The following is a 19,674-nucleotide window of genomic DNA, read 5'->3' as shown; positions in this document are numbered from 1 at the left end:
ACTATATTTATACCATGATGTTGTCACATGGCACGCTAATTTGGTTCTGAAGTAACGGTTTCTGGATATTAACAGAACTTAAATTGTATCTGGCAAACTTTACAACCATTATGAACAGAAGCCAGCATAAGTGAAGTACCCACAAGGGACCTCCAATGTCCATCTTTAATTTACAAGAAAACTATACCGCACCGTGTGTATTTCACATGGCAGCTGTTTGTTATTCACAGGAAAGCTGCAAGGCTGCCTGAAATTCACAGGAAAACTATAGCATTTCTCTGTCAGACTGCCAATTCTAGGGAAACCTCGACACCACAGCAAATGCTTCTAGATGCCCCTTCTCTAAACTCCATCATTACTGGTAAAACATACTTGGTGTGGCTTATTTTCATATTAAGTTGCACTTTACAACCTAGGGCTGGCCCCACTTAAAGCAAGGCCGGCAGGGGCTGCTAAGATCAGTAGTTAACATTTAAAATGCCATAGTCTGGAATGTTCTACATTATTTAAATAAAGGGGAAAAGTATAGTTTGCCCTGGGTTCTAGAAACCTTAAGAGGGCCCTGGCAGACAGACTGGGAAATGCCATCAGACTAGGAAATAAAACTTGCAAACTCTCTACAGTACAGAGTTTACTGGCAAATGAGGGGTGTGATCCCAAGAACTTACCAGAAGGGAATGTAAGACATAAGTATTGAGCATTTGCCACAGAGCTAATAAACCTAGTTGGATACTGTCCATAATAAATGGCCTTTTGGCTTACAGAGCTCGCAAACTATGTAAAATAGCATCTGCATAATAATGCCTATGGTTCCAAGACTATCATTACACCAAGCATAAGAATCCACAGAGAAACCAAAAAGATGACACAGGCACCAACGATAAAGGTACAGAGGTGCAGAGGAAAACTGTGCATTTGAGGGAAACCATGAGATTTCAGTGTAGGGAGAAACCACGAGTAAGACACTTGTACTAAAGATACAGGTGTAGAGAGAAACCATGAGTATAATATGGGCACCAAGGATATCAGTGTATAGAGAAGCTATCCATACGGCACAGGCAGGAATGTGTTCAGAATTATATGTACATCATTTAGTGCTTTAGACTGACTGAATATAGCCTACATTAATCACCCAAGAAACACTTTCAGAGGTAATGGGGGCAAATCAGGCAGGGCCATGTAAAAAGCCCTTGTATAAGAGGTGTGATGGCTGATTTAGGAACATAGGTGCCAAACTGCACAAGTGAAGCTATCAATACCAACCAAATGGGTAACCGCAGTCATGCAATTTACTTCTATGTTTGTTAATCAGCCCCATAGCCTACACATTCAAACAAAAACATCCAATAGCTAAAGAGACTGAAGGATAGTATTTGTATTGTGAACTCTGCTGAGAGTTGTATTTCAACAACATTTAGAGGGCAACTGGCTGCCCATCCTTAATCTACATATAACCTTATCATAAACTATAGTTTATTGAAGCCTATGGGGTTAAACAAGCAGTTTAAGCTTTTCCCTTTGCTACAAGTGATCCCGGCGTAAGCACCTGCTCCCCCCGACACAAAAACTAACTGTCCAGTTACAGGCCGTTCGTTTCAGGGTTGGCCCCTTCGTCAAGGCTTTGCTGGAAAAGTAAGAAATGTGGCTTTTGTGTAATATGAGGTGATACCCCATTTCCTCTACTGCACAGAATGTGGGGATAACCCTGCACAGAATGTGGGGATAACCCAGGTTGTGTTCCACAGGGAGCCACTGCTGAAATCAATAGGAACCCCCCACCGCACCTATAAATATACTGCACTTATTTTATTGTATGTTTATTGCCATAAAGAGAAAACATGGGTTAATCTTTCATTGAGTTCCACTTAGAAAAACATACATTGAATTAGCAAAACCTCAGAGTTTCCCTTCTTTTCTTTGCCTTACATAGGAGTCTGAGCTGCCATGTTGGTTTGCTTTAGCTGGTGCATTCACCCATTAAATAGTCCCGGGGCAATTCAGGAGTCACTTTTTGAATGGCTGATGTTTTCAGGCAGCTAATAGCCATTTTCCAAAGCTTTCCAAAGCTTTTCCGCTGCTTTCTCCGCATGCACCTGTCTTACTACTTTTTCCCATTTCGGGGACAAAATAAAGGGTCTGTACTTCCCAGGGTGGCGCTATAGCAGATAATAGCATGAGAACAACAAACCTGCTATTTTTTGGCCTTATGGACAAAAATGTGTACTCAAGGGGGCCATTCTGGTATTCTGTCCAGCCAATGGGCCCAAAGGCTAAATGGACAGAGGGCCTACCAGAGGTTATATGTAATATGGGCACATTTCTGTTGTTCCAATAGTTCCTTTGTTTTGTACAATTTTACCTGTGCGTGTATGGCCATCTTCAGAGAGGCGACTGGGTCAGAACATGTACTGAATTATAATCCCACAAAATCCTTTCTGCAAACCAGAATTGTGTATTGGCTTTATGCACATGAGTGAACATTGACTGGGATCCTGGACAATCCTGGCTCAAAATGTGCAGTTTGGAATGTAGTAAGGTAAATAGGCAAACAAACAAACAAAAGCCTCCTTACCAAGTGCTGCTGTTCTGTTGCAGTCTGTGCAAAAGGAATGTTAATGTGTGCAATCTGTGTTTTAAAGGGGAACTTAATTAAAAAAATTACAAATAAAATATAGTTTTGCTTTATGAATGCTAAAATCACTTGGGCTGCTGCAGGTATGGGGAATAATGTAGTAAATCACACAACATGCTATATACATCTCCTCTCTTCTCTGCCATGTGTTATTGCCTTTGCCTTTGCACTGAAAGTACAATATGGACCTGTGCAACTGTCAGTGCATGTATGTATATGTGTCTACACATGTGCCAATGGTTATATCTGCACATGTATCTGTGAATTTATCTGTGTATGTATCTCTACATACATGTGTGCATGCCCCGTTAGGCTCATTCATAAGAGACCAGTTTGTGTTTGGAGTTGCTGTGCCTTTATCACGGGCTGCACTAAGATGACTGCTCATGTGAGTTATACGGCGGCGTGTGCGTTGGCATTACATTATGGTGTCCTGCCCAGTACAATAACTCCAGTGTTCAGGAGTTTTCTTTTACTGGAAAGATTTATTTTTTTAACCACAAAAGTAAAGTCCCAAGGAGAAATCTCTCACAGCTTAAAGAAAAACTATACCACTAGAAAGATTACTTAACCAAAAGATAGCTTATATCATATTAAGTGGCCAATTAAAGAATATTACCAAATTGTAATATATATATAACAGTAAATATTTCCCTTTTCCAATAGTGCAGCTCTAACTGTAAGAGAAAGTAGGGTGAAAGTAAAAGACAGAACTTTGTCCATTAATTGGGTGATGTCATGTTTTGGTGTCCTTGGTTTTTTCATGTGCACTGTGAACTGTATTATCCCAGGGGGTGGCCCTTTTAATTAAAATGGCAGTTTTCTATTAGGATTTCCCAGTGGCACATACTAATAAAGAAGTATATTTTTATGAAAATAGTTTATTTGTCACAAGCAACAATGGAAGGTCTTTACCAAAAATATATGGGAAACCCTGTAAATTTCTACAAATACTGGCAAGAATGGTTAAATAAATATGGTAGTGATTTCAACAAAATATGATTTTAATTAAGATAGCGTGATACCTTATACTAATACAGACAATCAAGCTAAAATTAAGAGAAAAATATTTACTATGTGATCCCAATATTGGTTATTTGTTTAATACTTTGTTCTTATGTACAATATCCTTTTTGTTGAGCAGTTTCTAAAAAGCCAATTTTATGCAGACTTGTTTATTATATGTGATCCTGTAACAAGTAGGAGCAATACAAGACTGTAAACCGCATATATCTGTACTTGAATATCCCTATGTCTTATGTTAAAAATACAATAAAAAATTATTTACATAAAAAAAGAAAATAGTTTATTTGTATGAAGCAGAGTTTCACTTGTGAGCTGTTTTATGTAATATATTTTTATAGGGTGTCCTTTCCTAGTGACAGGCCTAGCGACACACTGCAAGGTAATGCAATTGCTCTTTGTGCTATAGGCACAGTAACATGCAGTGTTGTATAACAACCAATCCCAGGTAGTCATGTGATAAAGAAAGTAGTTTTTATAACAGCTAAATGATCACTGGCTGCTCATTCTGGGATTCTGGGTTAACACAAAGGGTGATATATCAGAAGCCTTCACTTAGGTCTCAGTGGTCAGGTGTCAGTGGCCCCTCCTGCTCACCCAGCCATTTTCCTTGTATGCCTTTACCACGGTCATTCCTCAATTCTATATGAGAACAAAGAAAATAAATAGAAGGAAGAATAAATAATAATTTGTATAGGGAAGTGATTAAGAGAATAATAATGCAAGTGAAGAGAGAAGGAAAAATTGCTTGGAGACTGGGCCCACAGTCTAAGGTTCTCTGGTGGGCCCCTGGCACCCCAGTCCGACACTGGGTCTCTGTAAATGTCTTCAATGCAACGGAGTGGAAGTCATACCTAGGCACTTGCACTCCTCTCATATGGTAGTGCACCGTGCTATTGCCATTATTCATATTGACTGCAAGATTTACATTCTCCTTCCTCAGCACACACAGGTGGGCACTGCCGTTTCTCCAAAGCATGGATTCTCAGTATGTGCCCTTAGCAGATATTTTTGATTGTACTTTTTTATTGCCATGTACCTTCTTTTAGCATCCTTGAGTCAGGTTTGACTGGTACAGTTTTCCTCTGTGAATGTTCTAGACTAGGTTTTCCTTGGGATAATTTCCTCCTGTGAATTTTCTAATGCCAGCTGTGATTGACACATTGCTTGTGCATGAATATGTCCTTGGACATTTTTGTTTGACAGTGTGAGTGTTCTAGTTGACCTTGAAAGGACCATAATACTTTTTAATCTGCCACTGCTCATAGTAGATCTTTTATGGCAATTTAAATAAATTATAAATTGAAGTATAAACAAGAGTCTCTCTTTTCTGAGGGAACCACTCTTTATGCTTATACCCTGAGGATTCATAGTGGGCCTGGTCCCAGTGGAAGGTCTGGACAGATAGACAGATAAAACCAAAGGTTTTACTGCAGGAAGTGGGCAGGGTTTAGCAGATTTGGGGGCATGCTTGGGTGCCAACAAGGTGTGGATGTTGGGGGGGGGGGGGGCAACCAGGACATTTTTATTATTGGGGCCTTTTTAAGTTAGGACCCAGGTGGTTAAAGGAAACCTGTACCCCCAAACAGTGTAGGTCTTTATAAAATATATTGCAAGAAACAATCTTGTGTAAAATCCCACTTCATCTAAATAAAGATGTATTGTATGGCATTGGGTAATCTAAATAAAAAACTGTCATTTCAAGCACCACCTCCTGAGATCATATGATCTTACTCCCACACTGATCATCACAAAATGGTGGCTCAGGGAAAAGATGAAAAAAGGGTAATATTTACTGAGATATATATACGTCAGGCTAGTAAGATTCTTTAAGTATTATGGAACTTAAAATACAAAAAATAGGGGCCTCTGAGCAGAATAATTCCTGGTCATGTTTTCTTGAACATTTATAAGAAATTGAACAGGAAACTCCTAATAAAAGGATATGTTGTTTTTTTATAAGAATACCTAGCTGTTACAGCATAAGAAAAACAGAGCCTCAAGGTACAAGACCATCATTCAGTCTGTGACCTGCTTAATAAAATAGATTATTGCCTTATCTTGCTTTATTTATTTCCTTTTCTTCCTGGCTTATTGCTATAATAACAGGATGCTTTGCTTACTGACACATATCAGGAACCACCATGAAAAGGCAAAGTGTAATTTCACTAAAATATAAAGCCAACAATGTATATTTGCTGGGGGCAGCGTGTATAGTAAATGACAAATATATACCACCCTATTAGGATTGTTACCCTTTCTGGCAATAGAATGTAGGCCTTCCATTCTCTCTTATCTCTTTGCTATTAATAGCGTTAGCACCCAGAAATATTTTACTCTCTTTCCCAACATTCCAGATTTTAAAACCAGGATATATATTGGGGTCATACCCTGTTATGTCAAGCTGAGCTCATGGCCTTCTAAATACTCCACCTCCTTTCCCACAAGCCCCCCTCCTTTATTTCTAAGACTTGAGAAACTGCCCAATTCCCTTACGGAATCCAAAGTCTGACTGGACTGATACCATATGAAGAACCATACAGAGTATTGTCACTTTTCGATCATTCCATTTGAGCTTCCGATCTTTTCAAATTGGAGATGGCTCAAAATAATTTCTTATAGAAATATTTTTTTAAAAAATACACAGGTTTCATCGAGTTACACCAATGCGGGCTCTGTTTATATAGGGAATAATATATCCTGTATTGTATATAGGGAACAAATTAAGGATATTACTCAGTTTATGACCATATGAAGGCACAGGGCCAAAGAATAAATACTTTTATACAGGTAGTGAAACTGTTAGGTGACTTCTAATATCAGCAAGGGGTACATTATTTGTTAAAATACCCAAGTTTCAGTGAGTCATGTGACACAGATTATGTCAAGGCATTGATTATATTATTTACAAGATACATATGGCATTCATGTATTATAAGGATATAATACACAAGAGCCGTGAATATCCTCTAAATTACATCCTCATATAAATGGTGCTTAGTGATGTCATCAGTTCCAATCAGCGCTTAGTGCTGTAACTTGTCACATGACTCTCTGAAACTTCTCTGAAACCCCCTCTTGCCTTTGGCCTTAATATAGTCTTGGTCTTGCTCCTCGTGACGTCGTGATAATATCCTTATATATTTACAGCTGTCAAATTCACTCTATATTTTATAGGCTATTCATGACTGTGCTCCTTCCCTTTGGGATGAAAAGCCTCAATAACAGACTTTTTAGAAATGGCACCTTATTGTGAGTTCTGCAAGAGTGGCAGCTTTTGCTATTTGTAAACTTGTGTTGTAAGAAGGATCCTCTAGTGTGGGTAAAACCGTTCCAATCCTTCCAGCCTGGGAAATGGAACAGCCTCAAACAGCTCGTGCTATTCCCAGTAACCCCCCGCACACACAATGTTCCTGGGGCAGAGGTACAGAGCCAGGAGAGATCCTGGATGGAGTTTGCACACATTTTCTTCCACAGGCAGTCCCTCCTCCCCAAGCATTTCATTATTTTTTTTTCCAGCAGCCCATATGACTTTTCCCTTTTTCACTTGGTCCCTGGTAAACAGATTTCTGAGAGCAGGGTGAGTGTTCCTGCCTTCCTGCTGCCTCCACATCCACCTACAGCAGGGAAGAGGCTCCACCCCCCGGCACATAAAAGCAAAGGGCATGTAGCCCACAGCTGCTCAGAGCACTTTCTAGGTCTCCCTCACTGCCACATGCCTCAGTGATACCTTCCCTTCCGCCTTGGAGAATTAAGGTAAGGATGCCTTCTATTTCTGCATGAAGCTTCTCCTTTAGCCCCAAGTCTAGATTTATATTCCATTACCTGCCATCCTCTCAGTACCGTAATGCAGCACTTACCAAATATTCTGATTTTGGCAAACAATATCATATTATAACTGATCGTTATTTATAAGCAAGAAATAAAAATAATGTCTGTAAATGACTGTGCTTTGGCCAGCTGGGTGCCATCCGTGACTGTCCTGCTCTAGCTGAACTATATGGTTACTCTTGCAACTCAATACTATGAGCCCTAACCAGGGTACAACTTACTGAATAAGTAAAAGACATTATAAACTTGGATATGTATTTTTTCATGCTATTTATTTCTATAAATACTTTGTTCTAAAACAGTTTGGCAAATGAGTTTATTTCTCAGTTTAAACCCTTGAATTTACAGTAACTCGAACCCCTTATTAATTTTATTGATTCTCATTGTCATTCCTAAACTCGTCAGATGAACCTGGTAGAATCTGACACATTATTTTCTATGTACTATATGTGCTATATATTAGATATATTTATTTATACATGTGCATGGGTCTGTTTCCTCTGGGAAAGTGGCCGTTATTGCTTTGGAATATGCTGGGTTCTGTGGAAGAGGTGACAGAGTTAAATCTAATGACTGGGCAGCAGTTGCACCAAGGCTGCCAGGTCTGCACTGTACCGTCCAGCACATTTTGTCTGAGAAGAATTTCAGCAGGTGTCATGGAAGAAGCGAGACGGTGGCAGTGCCCAGTTTTCTATAATATTCCCAACAAGGTCCAGTTCTTACATAGGTAACAGGGGAGTGAGACGGTTTTTATTCTGCAATAGACAGTATGTGTTTATGTAATATAAATATTATTTAGGGGAACCAAATGCTTGAATATGTCACAAGAACACAGGAAAAAATAAAACCCCCTTTCACAGGATTAGGGTGCCAAATAACTTTTCTGGTTTTGGTATCACTGAGCTTTTGTATGCTTATGTGCTTCATGTGCCTATTGGATTACAGCAAGTTTTATACACATAGATGCTAAATGTATAGAAATAATATTTATGATTTCCCAGCTTAAAGGGATTGTTTACCTTTAAATTAATTTTATTATGATGTAGAGAGCGCTATTCTGAGATAATTTGCAATTGGTCATTTTTTTTATCATCATCATTTATTCATACAGCACCAGCAAATTATGCAGCACTTTACAATAATTTATAATGAATTGGGGTCTTACAATAATTTACAAACATGGGTTTACAGAGTAGGAATAGGATCAGAGGACATTATTTGTGGCTTTTTATTTAGCTTTCAGTTTGGAATTTTTAACAGCTATATAGTTGCTAGGGTCCAATTTAACCTAGCAACCAGGATGTGATTTGAAAGAAAGACAGGAATATAAATAAAGGAGGGCCCAGATAAAAAGCTAAACAAGAAAGTTGTAATAAAACCAGGCCCCGATTCCAGGCCTAGGGCGGCACAAATTTAGGGGCGGCACGCTGAAAACTGAAACTTTGCTTACATACGGAGCAATGGGGGAGCGGGGAATGGGGGCGGCCGTGGGGCGCTGTGAATACGAATCTGGCATTGCATAAAACTGTTGGCCCACAGAAAAATATTTTTTGTCTGTGACCCTCTCTTAAAAAAGCTGGAAAGAGTCAAAAGAGAAAGGCAAATAACAAAAACTATAAAAAATGCAGACCAGTTGGAAAGTTGCCAGGAACAGGCCATTCTATAACAAACTAAAAGTTAACCTGAAGGCGAACCAACCCTTTAGAAGTTGAATTATTAAACCATTAGATACAGCTTTAATTGCCCCTTTAGAGATACTTAGCTGAGAGTAATATAACAATTGTTGTCTTGTGTGTTTTTTTGCCCTGATATTTAATATTTGAACATAAATCAGTCTGAAGTAAATACATTTTGCATGGAAGTGGTTAGTAGTTTATATTGGATATTGTGTCTGTGGGACACAATGGAGAAGAAGCCATGAAGGATGATTGCGTGGTTTTGTATTGGATGTTCAGGCAGCCATCTTTGATTACCCAGAAGATGTAGCTGTAGAGGTTTTATTGTCCTGGTATATGAATTCAGTACCCAGCAAGTGTATCTTGTAAATGCAACAGTCACAACAAGAAGATCTTCTCTATGATTAGGCCCTGAATTTTTCATGAATTTGATGGAAACACTTTCTAGTCATTCTTTCTGATTATCCATGTAATTATTTCAGGAATTAGGCATCTGGATTGTCTAATTGTCCTCAATCTCTTATCTGAAAGAGCCTGTAACATTCATATCTACCTATCATGTGTGGAATCTCGGCTTTCCTTTCCTTCAATTGTTCTGTTCATATTTTGCTAAGGTTGCCCGGTGTTTTTGGCGGGATGTTTCCTTTGCTGTATCTGGCACTGTATGCCATGTAGGTATTGGGCCAGGCTGCTGGGTGGGTGCTATCAGAGGAAGGAGAGAGGAAGGGAGGAAAGCTTACTATTTTTTTCCCCAACCAGTGGCTTGGGAGGAACATGTTACTCACCAACCCTTTGGCTGTTGCTCCCAGTGGCCTCAAAGCAGGTGCTTATTTTTGAATTGGAGTCAAGTTTTGGTTGCATAAAAACCAGGTGTACTGCCAAACAGAGCCTCCTGTAGGCTGCAAGTCCACATAGGGGCTACCAATTAGCCAATCACAGCCCTTATGTGGCACCCCGAGGAACATTTTCATGCTTGTATTGCTTCATTGGCATCCCTGCTTAGAGAAGTCACAGGTTGTATTCGCTGCTTATCTTCTCAGGCTCACTACATATTTTTATGCAAAGGCAGTTACATTTTTTTTTGGTCTTTTTTCCTTTCTTAAGCAATGTTTCCACAACTTCCTTATATTCATTTCTATTTTCCTATTTTCTCTACCTTTAAGATTGTCATCCATGAAGGAGCATTGGTTTGGCCTACAACTATGGGCCACCAGTGCAAATCCAATCATCCTTATCATGCACACCTTTAGGACAACTAGGGTCAGACTGGTTTGCCATAGTACCAAGGGATTTCTCTGTGTTCTAGTAGGCCCCAGCCTAGAGTTTTTCCCATCAGCCCTTTCTTATTGCCATCAGGACATTATACCACCCACAACACGTAAAACAATCTTTTTTTTGCAGTTTTTGTTGCAAGTGCTGTGACTACATGTCCATTTCTCTGGTAGGACCTAGTCTAACACTGTAAGCATTTGCCCTTGGCCATGGACATAATGGTGAAAAGCAGGTATAGAAAAGCAATGGCAACAGTTGAGCATGATGGTGACTTCCTATTAGTGTTAACAAACTTGTGGTCCTTTATTTAGAACAATACCATTAACGGAAAAAGGCTGTTAGTAGAAGACAGAAGATGTAGTTCAACAGGTGCTGAAGGCCCATAGATTGAATAATCCTACATTATAAAAATAATAGAGCCCCACAGTCCCTGCAAGATGCATTCCTAACACAACCCTCTCCCCCCAGACAATGGTATATTCATGTGATTTATATGATGCGTGTCCTTGCATCTGGACCAAGGAATGACAGCAGCAGAAAAGGGGTTCTGATTCCTTTAGCCAAAAAATACATGACTTCAAAGGGTAAATAAAAGTCACTGGGTTTATTTTTCATTGTGTATTTCCAGGACTGAAAAGCCTCTCGGTACCCTGTGCATGTATACAAAAGCAAATTTATATTAGTTCTGGTGTTACCTTACATCATTTACTTGTGGACTTTAGGAAATGGGTTTAGTCAGACGTCTGCCTTTTATTAGTGTCTTGCGTCGATGCTGAGCTTTTATTCAGGGCTTTGCATTAAAATCCAAACCCGCAAGTAGCTCTGCGCCACAGCTGTGTGTAAAGTAGCCCACAAAATAATAATAAAATGTAAATTTGTAGGAATAACTGCTCCGGGGCATTTTCATTACAATGCTAGCGCAGTTCAGCTACTGAGTGACTCCCCCTGCCCCCCATATCAGTGCATCTGGTATTGATGTACATGCTAAATCTAACAGTGTCGTTCCAGTGGGAAAGGAAGCCTGTTTGCTGTAGGACAGACTTTTACTGCTACGTACATACAACTGGGTTTGCTGGAGTTAAGTAAAGTCTCACTGCAAACAAACAGATGGCCAATTCTTTCTAAACATATCTTTCACAATGGAACCTGAATAAACATTCATTTTCAGCCGTGGGCTTATATCTTAACAGAAATTCTGAGGTATTGACTCCCAGAATCCTCACTGCTCAGCATGGATAGAGGGCCACGAGACTTTATTTCTAAAGTTTCTAAAGGTTTGATTTTACTTCGGATGGGGATGCAGTCCTCAGTCTGACGGCACCTATGGCCACTATTTTAATTTGATGTCGGCCACCTTAGGTGGGCATATCGGGAGAAGATCTGTTTGTTGCTCGTTGGGACCTTGCAGATCTCAACATGTATGGCCACCTAAAGATAACATATTTTTTATTGACTCCAGAATGAGCTGCAAAGAATTATTTTTGGCCTAGTTTTATTATAACTTTCAAATTCTTTTTGTAATGAAGGGATATCTTAGTATTCCACCGTTACTCTTTAGCTCTACAGTGGAAGACTCCAATGCATGGAAACATGGACAGAATGCCACCTGCATTAGGCTGTTGAGCACAGTGCCATGGATACAGGCAACATAGGGGAAAAATGGGCTTCTGTTAAGGTTAGGGAAGAAACTAGGAGTAGGCAAAAAAGCAAGAGTCTTGGGGGCACTAGGCACATATCTGTTCTTCCTTCTTACCCCAAATTCTGGACATTCTGTATTTGTGTAAGAGCCCATAAGTCATATATAGACCAAAAAATTTTCTTTGGTTCTTTGTTTTGTCAGAGGAGTCATGTACCAACCCCTAAACCCAATTAGTAAATTCAATTTCAGAGCCTACACCGAAGGGTTGAACTTATGGGATAAGTGTATTGCATTCAACCCAAGATAAAAGATGTTGCAACTTCACTTGGGGCGTACAGATATCTGATTGTTGATTTGTGGCTGGCAATTAATTTAAAGGTGAACTACCAATACCTAATATAGCTATAGACATTGTTGTCAGATAGATAGATAGATAGATATGGGAAAATGTTTTCTCTATTGTAGAATGTATTAGAAATGACCGCTTGTATAAAGCCACAAGGCTGAACACAGAGCAGCTATGTGCTCTATAGATGGTTATAAAATCTAACTTTGACTCATTACCTACTAATAAATTAGTATGAGGCAAGGGGCAGATATCAGAATGTTCTGAGTAAGCCCATTCACTCAAAATATAGTAGTTTTACAGAACTAGAGCATACACAGATAATTGGCTTCTGCTCATAGGGAAATGGGGATACTAATGCACCGATGCACAGAAGGGACACTTATTTACTGGGACAAAAGTCTCAAAGACAGGTCTGCCCCTTGAAATAAAAGGCCAGTTGGTGGCTATTAAGATAGTCTGACCATGTACAGTGTTTGTACCAATAAAGGGTCAATGTGCACAAAATGAAGCAAAACAGTAACATTTCTCCCTGAGCAGGCTGAGGCACACTCTTATAGGGATTACAACCTGGGTGCAAATCAGAAAATTTTATTAAAGAAAAAATATACTTATTTTATTTAGATCAATCTAAATAAAATAAGTATCTTTTTTTTTAATGAAATTTCCTGGTGTGCATCAGCATTTTTTACATATATATATATATATTATGGTAAAAGGTAAAGGAGAAATAGTATTTTGTGTTATAGATCTTGTTGTATTAGAGATATTAATATCATGCAGGCAAGAAGCCTGGGAATTTATTTACAGATACTGGAATACACAAGAGCTTGGGGGATTAAGGGCAAGTTTGCCACCAAACACCCAATTAAGCAATGTGGGTATAGTCTGTGTATGATATTAGAAAGACTCTTTATGTTCCCAGTTTGAAAATCAGGATATTTTTGTTTGTGCCCCTGTTCCAGCCATGGGTGAGCAGGGACCCTCCATATGTTGTTAAACTACAGCTCTCAGCAATAGTTTGGGCATCCGTTACATATGTCCTATAAATATCTTGTAATTTTTATATAATATATTCTTTGTACTATTATCACCCATCCCCAAGGGTCCCATTGGTCAGAGCAAGTGCCATGGCTGATCTACAAAAAAGGGCTTACCTGTAGCCTTTTATGGGATTCAACACCCCAGAGCAGTTTTTCTATTCTAGAATAACGAATCCATTAAGGCTGATACAATCGATATTTATCAACTCAGTCAATCCGTTCTATGGAAGTGATCGGCCAGTTAGATCAATTCCTAAATATGCCATGAAATGGTATTTGTCTGGGAATCCTGCCAGATTCCCAGACATTCACACTTTGATGGCATTTTTATGAAACATTGATAAACAGCCTCAAATTCATTTATGTGATTAAAGTGAGATTTAGGCTCTATAAAAGGGTAACTTGACTTGCTTATGTCAACGTGGGATTTTTGCTGTGTGAGAGACTCAGTCAAGTGGCTCAGTCTTTCCAAGGCTGTACATATTTTCCCTCGATCAGAAATGCTTGTTAGACCGTGCTCTTACAATTCCTGCCTGTCCTTGGCACCCGAGCCCACGCGCAGTGCCAACAATAGCACATTTTTGTTACTGTACAGTACAGTAAGTTCAACTCCTGTTCTAGGCGTCCCGGGCCAAAAGAATCTGCGCTGTGTTGCAGGACGCTATATATCAGCCCTCTCCAGAAGTGCAGTTAACTCTTGCCAAAACAAAGAGAGACGTTCTTAGGGTACTTTACGGTTCACATCTAGGCACAGAAGGCAGCACTTTCCATGTTTTCCACTGAAGAATATTGACTTTCAGCATAGGGGGGTCATTTATAAACACTGGTCAAATTTGCTCCTGGGCAGTAACTCATGGCAACCAATCAGCTCTTCAGTGTTCAACCTAACCAGTGATTGGTTGCTATAGCTTACTGCCCAGGTGCAAATTTGCCCAGTATTTAGAAATAAGCCCCAAGTGTCAAAGCAAGTATCAAAACATTTGTGTTAAAGGGTTATCAGTATTTATGTTCATATCAGAGCATTGTTCTCAAAATAATGATAAGCTTAGGTAAGATGCATGGATAAGGGTATGTCCTGTCTGTATGACCTTAATGGCAGCCAGGGTGGGAACTAGAGGTAGGCAGAAGAGGCACCTGCCTAGGGCACAATGGTGGGGGGCACCAGGCAGGTACCTCTTCTGTCACTTACCACTGGTTCCGGACCCTTTTCACCAACTGTGCAGCCCTGTGTGCGCATGCGCCGGTGCGCACGGGGGTGTGTGGGGGCGTTTGGTAGTGGGTGGGCCAAGCTGACCAGGTTTTTCTAGGGTGCCTGGCCACCGTCATGCTTTGGAGATACTGGATTTATATTCAAACTAATGGCCCCATGGCAAGATCAGTGATCAAGTATCTAAAGTCGTACTGTTCCCACTATTGCAGAACTGTAGCATGGAGAGGTTTTGGAATAACTGTTTTGTTGGGGAGCAAATAAATGCCCAATGCAAAATCATTGGTGAATGTCTTTCTCTTTTCTGTGCCATTTTCACGTTGATTCCTCCATTAGTTGCTGTGGTTATAGACTGACCTCTGTATTAGTTGTTTAGCAGCCAACGCTGGATTTCTAATAATGGCGCCCAGAGGCCGCCCCCATTCCCCAAACCCCCCTTCCCTCAGAATCACGCATGCGCATCCATTTAGCTCACATATGGAGCACTGGGGAGAGGACGCGCTAGAGTTTTCTGTGTGTCCTGACTCCAGAGCTCTGTATGGGAGCAAAGTGTAGGTGTGGCTGGGCGGCATGCTGCCTCTAACTTTGCCACAAATCCAGCCTTGTTTGCAGCCGAACATGAACAGTAATAGATTCAATGACACTAAAGGAAATGTTAATTCTATATTCTAGTGCTTTCTGGATAGATCCAATAGGTGTACTCCATGCCAGTATAAGGCTAACATTTTAGCATTTGCTTCATATTATTTCATATATAATAACATATTATTTCCAAAAACATAAAAGTAAAGCTAGTGTAAACCCTCAAAACTCTTCCAAAGACTTTTGTGATTCACGTGATTTGATTACTAGTTTTCCCGATATTAGCAGTTTCTACATTAGTATTAGAATGAATTTGAAGTAACAGTACCAGCAGCTGCCAGTCAGAAAAGGAAATTTTGCAGTTTCTCAGCTAAACAGAGACCAGAGAGGATGCTTGCTAATGTCACTTTCTGCACAGAGCAAAACCAGTATTGTTTTAAATTTATCATATTAGCACTTATTTTCACAAGAAGGTCTATAATTTGTTTAAAATAAATAGAGGCTCTGTCCAAATGAAGACCTTTAATTCAATGTCTAAAATCCTCAACAAACAATACAATTGTTATTAGTTTAAAAGGCGCAACAATTGGACAGTCATAGGTCTAGCAGGATGAATATGGGCCAAATGTGGCCCTCCAACTGTACCTGCATGTAGAGTAAGACTTTAAGCCTATGAGCCTACATACAGTATGATCAGAAGATTATACACATTCCAAATATACTGATGATATTCCATCCCAAATATACTATCCCTACCTAGTCATAATATGCAATTCTTATTCCCAGTATACCATCCCTACCTATTCCTAATATGCAATCCCTACTCCCAGTATGCCATACCTAATCCCAATAAACAATACTGACCAATCCCAATATTCCATCTCTACCTATTCCCAGTCTGCCATCCCTACTTATTCCCAACATGCCGCCCATATTGCCAGCATACCACTGATATACATCTATACATCTTTTCTTACTTCCCAGTCACACTCTTTCTTCTTTGCTCATCCTTTCTTTCTCCTCCTTTCCTTCTCTTCCCCCCTCCCTCTAGTTTTGACTCTTACATGCGAGAAAGGTATAATCACAAAATATCTATAAATCTATTCAGTCTCTTTTCAACAGTATACTGACGTAACTCATTTCCACGACATTACCTAAACTGTGTGCAGTAACTAAGTTATGTTTCACTGTAAATGTATAGTAAATGTATATATATATACCTACAGTGGGTCTTTCAAAGCAAAAATTTGCTATATTTGACATTTTCCTCTTCCATCATCAGAATATGAAACAGTCACCCTCTAACATGACCTTAATAATTACGTATCAACCTTGAAAGCTTGAAGTCTATCCTCATAAACCTTTTTTCCCCTTCTTGTTTCGCCATGATAACTCCTACCTAAAAGCCCATTTTTAGAGGTGCAGAATTTGAAACTCTGGTGTGGTCTTCAAACAGCTGTACTGTCTGGGGAGTCAATTTCCTCAGGAATTTTGCAGCTAAGCTTGTACATCTGCACTGTGTGAATTGGAAGCCTTTTCGACCACAAGTCGGCAGATACTCAGATGTGAGAAATACAAGGATTGTCCCAGTGCGTGACCTCGGTGCCAAGTTCGCAGACTGAGATGCTAGACTTTTTTTCTTAAGGTCCAAAGAAAATAGGACTTGACTTTCCAAGATGTTTAGCAACATATTTCTTTTTATTAGAACAGTCATTGCCTTTATATTTCTGTTATTAATTAATCGCAGCATGGAAACTCCAGCTTGACAAGTATATGAAATTAAAAATTCTACATTCACAGAGATTCCCATAGTCTCAGGGGGCTCAGACTTACTATTATAATTGGAAGGGAACTTTAGATGCATTTGGTGCAGGTATCTGTAGCTCATTAAAAAGATATCAAGCACGTGTGAATATTATTGGAGGAATTAATGCTACGGCACGTTTAGTTGCTTTTCTCGTGGGACACTCCAGCACCCGTTTATAGCATTCATTAATTCACACAATGCCTTGTATTGCACTGCAATATCCATATATAAATGATTACCGTAAATTAAAGCTAATGGTCCAAAGCCTCTCTTTGCACTCCCGTATAGTCTGGCACTGGCACATCTGCCAGCATTTCTGAACTGGGCACAATTGCGCATGTTGATACAGGGAAATCCTGGAGCTAGTGCCAACTTCAACCTGGCAGTAGGTTTCCCACAGCAGCCAGTGTCAATATACGCAGTGTAATTGTGGCTTAAGAAACACAAGTGCACATTTTGATGCATAAGCCTCAACTCCCCCTGGTGGTCACAATTCTGATGAAATTGTAGAAAAAAAATCTGCACTTTTTGTAAAAAAACTAAATGAATTGTGTCCAAAATAGCAATTTGCACACTGCTCTTGTGCAAGTACCCCTGAAACCCCTATTCTCTACACATTCCTTTTTTAGTATCCCACATATAATACCCAAGAACCCACAGCAAAATAAATGCAGTGGAAATTTAATCACAAAGACTTTCTAGGATCTTCAGGGGTGCTGCCACCTCTCACGTGCCATTTCTATGTATGATGCCCCTGAAATTGTCAGGCTAAATATTGTGGCAGTCTTATGTATAATAACCCAGAACACACTACAAGTTAAATGTAGTGCCAACCTAATGTATAATATGTCCATAATTTAAGAAATGTACTGGTGTTGATTTGGGGAGGCTTAGCCTTAATTAAAATCCACCCATGGCACCACAAATCAGACCAGCATGACAGCTCAATATAATTAGGGTGGTGGTTGGAGGAGTTCTGCTACTACTACTAGTTCAAGTAATCTATAGTAATCTATAGCAACTAATCAGGAGGGAGCATTTTATACTGACCCTGTTTATAAGCAAACTTTGGCGGTAGTTGAATTGTGTTCGCAAACAGTGTTATTGACACAGAACAGTCAGGGAACCCACACACCGAGGGCTGCAATTTGCACATGATGGATGCTTCATGGACACATTTTGCGGCACGCAGTGTTACACTGGAATGCTGGGTAAGATTGGTTCATTATGTGTAAAACATGGTGTGCGACCAACAAACCTACCATAACAATACCATTACATTTGGCACAGCATTCATCTAGCACAAACCCTTACCTTGGCACAGCTAATGACTCTTCAGTTATGTCTGGTGCAAACAACCATAAAGTTATATGCATAGGATAAATAATACCTTGATAGAGAGAAACCTAAACATGGTAGAAAATATCCTAGGAAGTTCCATCTACAACCCAATACCCTGACACAGCCTCTGGGGCTGCCAATACAGTGTAAATTTGATGCCAAGTAACAATAATATGCATTTCATCTTGTCATGTTTATTCAGGAAACATTTTGCACATCACTCCACTTTAGTCCTATAGTCAATTACAGCATCTCAAGTTCCTGGGACTAACCTGAGCCCTACATGCTGTATCCGTATCTGTGGCTACCCAGGGTCACTAACCCCACCGCCCAATGGAGCCAGAGCTGAGCCTGCTCACTTGCCCAGCTTCCTGTCACATTGTGCTGATCTGTTATAGGACTACCCTATCAGCTACCCTGTTACTAACTAGACCCACAGGAAAATGGCTTGCCAAGCACCTGCTACAGGATTCTCAAATGTTCATTCAAATGCTACTAGGCCAAAGAGACTCAACCCTTAGCCCAACCCCCTTGTATGGGTTCCTGGGCCAAGGATCTCCCCCTCTCTAAAACCTTTCCAAGGGAGTCCTATAAATGGCCAGCCTTAAGGGTTGCTGCCATCTACTGGCCAAAGTGCAAATTACACTTAATTATTTAGAATATATTATTCACCTTCTTACTTCATACTACTGGGCACTCTCATGATCTTCTTCCACTTCCACTCCACTCTCCAACTGCTGGACTGTCTGACTCAAGGAAACTTATACTCAGTCCATAAAATGGGCAGATTCCACCCCTCACACAGTAGAATGCACAAGTGAGGGAAATATTTAAAAAAATATATTCAGAAAAAGATACTGATTGTGCAGAGCAGTGTTAATGCCTCCATACAGGTTATTTTAATTTGAAATCATACAACAAAGTCAGCTAAACTAAACAGAATTATATTATTATATTGTGTTTACATAACATTCCCCTGTGAATTTAATGATATATATGAGTGGAAGTTGCCCTATTGTGGAGCCGTATCTATTGTTAAGCTGTTGCTCAGTATCCTACAGTATATAAATAGGATATATGTAGCCCTTTAGAGAGCTGACAAGCTAATGAAAGGCCTAACTGTGTGGCTTTAAATCCCTTCCCAAGCAGCAGGGTTACTTTCCTCTGTGCAGCACGCATGCTAAGAACCAAAGGAAGAGGCGGAAAAATGCAATAATGCAAAGAAAATGCCAACAATTCTTTATTTCCTCTCGCTTTGTTTCTTTTTTTTTTGTT

At 39.8% G+C, this 19,674-nt stretch overlaps 1 protein-coding gene across 3 annotated transcripts in view; it reads left to right on the top strand.

The window, feature by feature from the left end:
* The window catches only part of col8a1 (collagen, type VIII, alpha 1), a 101,349-nt gene that overhangs the window by 45,201 nt on the left and 36,474 nt on the right, over positions 1-19,674 (top strand). For 2 of the 3 annotated variants that reach the window (XM_031896618.1, XM_002940988.5), the window contains exon 1: positions 7,228-7,411. The exons of the other annotated variant lie outside the window; for it this stretch is intronic. The gene's annotated coding sequence lies outside the window, so the exon portion shown is untranslated. Of the gene's footprint in view, positions 1-7,227; positions 7,412-19,674 lie in introns of those variants that run through there. 3 annotated transcript variants of the gene reach the window in all.

Source organism: Xenopus tropicalis, chromosome 2, assembly GCF_000004195.4.
Source record: "Xenopus tropicalis strain Nigerian chromosome 2, UCB_Xtro_10.0, whole genome shotgun sequence".
Taxonomy (NCBI): Eukaryota; Metazoa; Chordata; class Amphibia; order Anura; family Pipidae; genus Xenopus; species Xenopus tropicalis.
This window is presented reverse-complemented; position numbering and strand designations above follow the sequence as displayed.